The sequence below is a fragment of the Mus musculus genome, chromosome 16 (assembly GCF_000001635.26).
Source record: "Mus musculus strain C57BL/6J chromosome 16, GRCm38.p6 C57BL/6J".
In the NCBI taxonomy this organism is placed as follows: domain Eukaryota; kingdom Metazoa; phylum Chordata; class Mammalia; order Rodentia; family Muridae; genus Mus; species Mus musculus.
The window spans coordinates 71,161,557-71,169,398 of NC_000082.6; positions in this window are offsets into that span (position 1 = coordinate 71,161,557).

Consider the following 7,842-nt stretch of genomic DNA (forward strand, 5'->3'; position numbering starts at 1 on the left):
GCTATAAAGGACAACCATGCTATAATCCATTGACCCCAAGACGCTCAGTAATGAGGAAGGCTCAAGGAGGGACATGTGAATCTCACTGTGAAGGGGAAGTAGAACAGATATCATGGAGAGACTGTGAGAGTTGACTGGGCATGGGGGTGGGAACAGAAGTGATCATGTGAGGGGGGAAAGGCAGGGAGAGGGAGGGAGAGGGAGAGGGAGAGGGAGAGGGAGAGGGAGAGGGAGAGGGAGAGGGAGAGGGAGAGGGAGAGTACTAAGAGAGACAACTTTTTTTTTTTTTAATTTTTTATTAGGTATTTAGCTCATTTACATTTCCAATGCTATACCAAAAGTCCCCCATACCCACCCACCCCCACTCCCCTGCTCACCCACTCCCCCTTTTTGGCCCTGGCGTTCCCCTGTACTGGGGCATATAAATTTTGCGTGTCCAATGGGCCTCTCTTTCCAGTAATGGCCGACTAGGCCATCTTTTGATACATATGCAGCTAGAGTCAAGAGCTCCGGGGTACTGGTTAGTTCATAATGTTGTTCCACCTATAGGGTTGCAGATCCCTTTAGCTCCTTAGGTACTTTCTCTAGCTCCTCCATTGGGAGCCCTGTGATCCATCCATTAGCTGACTGTGAGCATCCACTTCTGTGTTTGCTAGGCCCCGGCATAGTCTCACAAGAGACAGCTACATCTGGGTCCTTTCGATAAAATCTTGCTAGTGTATGCAATGGTGTCAGCGTTTGGATGCTGATTATGGGGTGGATCCCTGGATATGGCAGTCTCTACATGGTCCATCCTTTCATCTCAGCTCCAAACTTTGTCTCTGTATCTCCTTCCAAGGGTGTTTTGTTCCCACTTCTAAGGAGGGGCATAGTGTCCACACTTCAGTCTTCATTTTTCTTGAGTTTCATGTGTTTAGGAAATTGTATCTTATATCTTGGGTATCCTAGGTTTTGGGCTAATATCCACTTATCAGTGAGTACATATTGTGTGAGTTACTTGACTGAAGGCAGCATCTCAGGGACCAGCTAGAAACCTAGGCCATAGAAAAACTCCCAGGATTCTATGACAGTGACCGTAGCTAAGACTACTAGCAATGGGAGATATGGAGCCTGAACAAGCCATGTCCTGCAACCAGAACAGACTTCCAGTGGAGGGACTTGGAACACCAAATCAACCACAAAGCCTTTGACTTACAATTTGTCCTTTTCTACAAGAGGGTCTGGGGTAAGATTGTGCAGAAATAATGGGAATAGCTACGCAAGGACAGGTCCAGATTAAGACCCATGCCATGAGAGGTAATCTACTTTTGACACTGCCTGTAAGGCCAGGATTTAAAGGCTGAATAACCCAAAGAATTAGGATAGAGCCAAACATGACTGGCAATAAGAAAGAAAGAGGGGGGGAGGGAGGGTCGCTAATTAAAACAATGATTCCTAATGATATTTTCCTATACATATAGGTTGGTGCCTTGCCAAACTGTCATCATAGAAGCTTCACCCAGAAATAGATGCAGAGATCCACAGCCAAACATTAGACAGGGCTTGGGGAATCCATGGAGGAAAGATTGTAGGAACGAGAGAGGTCCCAAGAAAAAACACAGAATCAACTAGTCTAGGCCCATGAGGGCTCATAGAGATTGATCCACCAACCAGGGAGCCTTCATGGGACTGACCTAGGCCCTATGCACATATATATATATATATATATATATATATATATATATATATATATATATATATATATATATATATATATATATGTATGTATGTTATATTTGTGTAGCTTGGTCTTCTTGTAGGACTCCTAACATTGGGAGCAGGGTCTGTCTCTGACTCTTTTGTCTCTGAGTCTTTTGCTTTTGGGGTTCATTCTTTTTACTGGGTTGCCTCCTTCAGCCATAATAGAAGAGGAGGTACCTAGTCTTACTGAAAGTTGGTATTGCATAGTTGCTTGATATCCTGTTCCAAAGCTGCTTGATATCCATAGGAGACCTGCCCTTTTCTGAAGAGAAATGGAGCAGGAGTAGATTTGAAGAGGGAGTAAAGGTGTATGTATGTTGGATGTGGAGAGTGGCAGGCTGGGCAGAGAGATGGGAGGGGAAATTATAGCCAGGATATAATGCAGTCATAAGTTAAATACTTTTTTAAAATGACTGCTACACGTGGAGAAAAGGCTAATTATAGAATTGAACTGTTTCCAAGACTATGAAGTTTTTGCTATTGACAGATTTGTGTTGTACCTGCTAATGTGGGGGCCTATAGAGGAAACAGAAAAAGGACTATTAGAGAACTCTGACTCAATGGACTGTCAGATCTGCTGTCTTAGTATTTAGTAACCCTGCTCCAAGGTGTTAGCCTGGGGTATAATTTGAACAATGTGTTTGTCTTTTTTGCCAATACTGTACAAATTGAGTCATGGCAATGAAGATGAACAAATAGAATTTTTTGGATATGTTATCCACATCAGCAAGGTATTAAATAGCAAAGATCTTTAAAGCCACGACAAACGACAAATTATTATCCTACCATAAACTTTATTCATACTATTCTTGATCATATTTTCTTTGCCAGAATCACAGTCTCAATGGTTAAAAATTTTAATAGATCCATTGATTAGTTCTGATGTGATATTGGTTTTGAAAATCTATTTCATTTCATTCAAGTTAAATTAAAGATAAGAAATAGTTTTGTTTTTTTGTTTTTTTTTTTAAATCCCGAGTTACAGATTTATTCAGAAATTTCCCTTAGGAGTCTACTAAGCGTTCAGCACCGTTTTATGATCTATTGGAGTGTTCTGTCTTTGTGAGTACCTCATAGAACATTGTACTCAATCATTGCTTCAGTGGCATGATAACTTGAGTATATTTAAAAGATTTCTCCTGCCCCTCCTCTCACTCTGTCTCTAAATCTGTCTGTCATTTCCTTGGTCTTTCTTTGTGTGTCTGTGTCTCCCTCTTTCTGTACATGCCTTATGCATATAAATCTTTATGAATGTCTAATCCTGTGTTTGTATTTGTAAACCTGTGTGTGTGTTTATATGTGTGTGTGTGTGTGTGTGTGAGAGAGAGAGAGAGAGAGAGAGAGAGAGAGAGAGAGAAAAAGAGTTTGGATGTCTTTCTCAGTTACTCTTCACCTTTCTTTGTGACTAAGTCTCCCTCTATCCCTCAGGCTCACTGATTAAACTAGACTAAATATCTAGTAAGTTACAATTTTTCTTCCTGTTTGTACCTCCCTGTTATTGGGATTGTGAGTGTGTGCTTCAGCACCTGGCTCTTTTACATGGGCACTGGGAGTTGAACTCATTTATTCAATTTTGTAAGCCCCTAAGCTTTTTATCCTACACGTGCTATTGTGAGTACTTTTCTTTAAAAAAAAAATTATAAGATATTTTCTTTATTTACATTTCAAATGCTTTCCTGAAAGTTCCCTATACGCCCCCCCCTGCCCTGCTCCCCTACTCACCCACTCCCACTTTTTTGGCCCTGGTGTTCCCTTGTACTGGGGAATATAAAGATTGCAAGACCAAGGGGTCTCTCTTCCCAGTAATGGCTGACTAGGCCATCTTTTGCTACACATGCAGCTAGAGACATGAGCTCTGGGGGTACTGGTTAGTTCATATTGTTGTTCCACCTATAGGGTTACAGACCCCTTCGGCTCCTTGGGTACTTTCTCTAGCTCCTCCATTGGGGGGCCTGGGTTCTATCCAGTAGATTACTGTGAGCATCCACTTCTGTAATTGCCAGGCACTGGCATAGCCTCACAAGAGACAGCTATATCAGGGTCCTTTCAGCAAAATCTTGCTGGCATATGCAATAGTGTCTGCGTTTGGTGGCTGATTATGGGATGGATCCCCGGGTAGGGCAGTCTCTGGATGGTTCATCCTTTCGTCTTAGCTCCAAACTTTGTCTCTGTAAATCCTTCCATGGGTATTTTGTTCCCTATTCTAAGGAGGAATGAAGTATCCACACTTTGGTCTTCCTTCTTCTTGAGTTTCATGTGTTTTGCAAATTGTATCTTGGGTATTCTAAGTTTCTGGGCTAATAAAGCTCATGTGGATTTAGCATCTAAACATTTTAATGAATATATAGCCCTTCAGTAGTAAAAATCTACTACAATATTTTCCACAAAGTAAAAGATAAATTAATAAATCTTATATCTATACAGACACACACACACAAATACATATGATGATTTATATCAATTTTTCTAGGTTATAAAGGAAATATATTTTAAACTGAGGAATGCCATTTTTTATTGCTCCATGGACGGTGTCTACCATCTTCTTTAACATTTAGAACAATAAATAGCTTCACAGAAAGTAAGGGTTCTGATACAATCTGCCTTACCACATGCGAGATTATATGATCTGGCAGACTCTAATGTATTTCTCTATAATTAGAACTGATTAAGTATGCAGAATATGCTATTTTACATGAATTACATTCATTAGTTCCAGATTTGACATATAAAATTTTTGACATTGGTAAAATATGTAAATCAATTAATAGATGATAACACTGTGATAATCCTTGTGCATTTATGGAACAAAAAAAAAGGTTAAAAACATTAATACAATCACCTTGCCAGATACAAATATAACTTGTCCAGTTTATCTTTTTGCAAACCCTCCATAAGTTCGGGAAAAGGGTAGCTCCCTTCATCTGATGGCATGTTCTTCACATGGTAGAGGACAGAATTCTAACATAATTCTTTTGAAATCTTTGTCTGGTACTTCTAAGGAATTTATAATAGTTGCCATTATTGTAGGGTGAGTAGCTTTGGAGGAGCCATGTTGCTTTTAATTTTTATGCTTATGTTCTGGGACTTGAGCAACTGAAATTAGTTCATCTGTTGGGCTTTGATTTCTTTCTGTTGCATTTTCACCACAGGTATTCAGATCCACTTTTGTTGTTCTGTAGTGTTAGTTACAGTGATCCATGGAAAACCTAGACCCAGTTAAGGTTGGGGTATCATTTTCCTTTTGGGAACTTGTATTTAGGTCTGAAGGCTTTATTTCAAGTTTTACTCCAGGTTGGGTGTTATTCTTGTCAACTTGAACCTACTGTCTGGGTCTATAGCTTTCTCTGTGAATTAGGGAATCCTCCACATACATTTGTGCCTCCCATCGACAGAGTCCGGTTTGATCTCCGCTCAGTGTCTACAGCTTTTACTGATGCCTTTGGAAGATTGAGACTTGGAGCTTCCTGTGCATGTTTGGATTCAGAGAATTCTGTGGAGCAGGGTGGGAAGAGATTGAACTAGACTTGTTTAGACAAGTTCAGGGACATTCCACATCTTCATGCTGCTTCAGCCGAAACGGAAGTGGGCATGGGGTATAAGTTCCTGGACTCCATGCTTGGTGGCTCACAATGACCTGTAATTCAAAATCCAGTGAATTCATGCATTCTTTTGGCTTCTGCGGGTACCTTCACATGTATGTCATGAACACATACACATAGAGCATTATTATCAGGATGACTTCAAATATTTCAATTATACAAATTTTTTAGTGATATTTTTTATGTTTAATTATATTTCCAATGTTCTCATTCCTTTTTAAGTGATAGTACTGAAGAACCTGTTTCATATTTTGTGTGTATGAATGTTTGTATGTGTGCACACAGATGTTTGTTCACACACAAGGAGAAGTCAGAGATCAAATTTTTTGGTCTATTTTTGTTTTGTTTGTTAGGTTTTTGAGACAGGGTCTCTTTATTGCACACAGGCTGGCTATTTTTGGAGGATTGACTGTTCAATGAGCCCCTGGCATCTGTTTGTTAACACCTCTTTAGAGCTCTGGGGTTAACAGTGCCATCTATCCCATTTCCTTTAGTGCTAGACATCTGAACTTTATGTTTCCTCAGTCATTTTCTCACTGCTTCTAGTTGTTTAATATTTTTGATAATTTTTAGGTGTGATTACAAATCATGTATTGAAGCTGTATCTTTTGTCCTTAGTTAACCTGTTTGTCACATGAATTAATTATTATAAATAAACTTTATATTTAGCAGGATTTGGTTAATTAATGTTATTCTGGAAAGGTTTGCATACATATTCATCAGAGAGAGTAGCTCTGATTAATTATTGTAATTTTTTGTGAGCTGTACTTTCCTGGATTTAGTGTCAAAGAATGAGTTTCCGTTCACTCGTGTATAGTCCTTTTCTCCATTTTATTCTGCATATTTTTATTCCCATATCTTTAATTGTATTAAATTTTTTCCTACTATCATTTAACCTGCTTTGATGGTTTTGTACGTAAAACACCAAAACTTCCTAAAAGACATTCATCGAAGTGTGTCTCAGATGGTTCTGTATCTACTCAGGATGGTCATGAAGTTAACCATACCTTTCTCCCCTCTCCCAATACCAAGAAAATAACATTGGATACATAGTCACTTTATTTCTCACAAGTTACAAGAGGATTTATTTTTTACTAGTGTGGTTACAAATTAAAGTCATCATGAAAGTGGGTTATTCTTTCCTCTTTTTTTTTTATGTGTGATTCTTTCCATAAATTCATGTGATTTCCTCGCATACCTGTACTAAAAACCCTAACAGGTGACAGATTGGGATCACTTAAAGCCTTTAGGGATCTCTTATCTCTTTGTCATTGTCCCTGTTACACTACCCGCCCCTGACCTTCTCAGCTATTTTCAGGATCCTACTGCTTCTGTGTCATCTCAAGAGGACCTCAGGTGTACTCAGTTCTCCCAACTGCAATGGTAGCAGAAACAGAGTGTTCTCTTAGACCATCACATTGTCCAGATTGATCATGTTACTGACTGGGAGCTATTGACTGCAATCCTTTATTTTTCTTTAGAGATTAGTTTTCTTTTTTGTTTGTTTGTTCATTTCTTTGTTTCATTTTATCAGGAAGGATGGTGAAGTTGTTCATTTGAGCATACTTAGAAATTTTATCTATGTCTCTTATTTTGTGCCTAGAAATATAAGGAAGAAAAAAATCCTTTAAAATTTAAAACAAATATTCATTCTACTCCACATGCAAGGAATGTATCAGATGACTAGTAATTTCTTGAAGTTGCCCTAGGGTTTTTAAAGACCAAAGTGGGAATATCAATAGAGGATTCAATCTATCAGTCCAGACTTCTTTGGACTATTCTTAGAGTCACTGAGAGCAGATGAAACTCATGATGTTTTATGTAAAAATATTTTTAACATAATGCAAAGCAATATGCAGGGATTTATATCTAAACATCTTACAGAATTTTTATTTTGAAGTTCAAAATAAAACCCATGACTTTGATATATTAATAATTTAGAAATGGCATTAGAGTAGAAACATTTTGAAAAAATAGAGGAGTAATTATTCTTTTTCTGAATTAGAAATATTAGTATTAAAAAGTAGACAAAAGCAAAAGAAGGAAAATAAATCAGTCATCTATTTTATAGCAGCCCAAACTAATATTCTGAAGAAAACCAATGAAAAATATCTCAGATAAAATCATTGCATGCACTTTTTCTCTTTTTTATTAGATATTTTCTTATTTACATTTCAGATGTTATCCCATTTCCTACTTTCCTCTCCGAAAACCTCCTATCCCCACCCCCCCCCACTCTGCTCCCAAACCCGCCCACTCCCTCTTCTTGGCCCTGGCATTCCCCTATACTGGGGCATAGAACCTTCACAATACCAAAGGCTTCTCCTCCCGCTGATGGCCGACTTGGCCATCCTCTGCTACATATGCAGCTAGAGACATGAGTCCCACCATGTGTTTACTTTGATTGGTGGTTTAGGGCCAGGAAGTTCTGGTACTGGTTAGTTCATATTGTTGTTCCTGCTATGGGGCTGCAAACCCCTTCAGCTCCTTGGATACTTTCTCT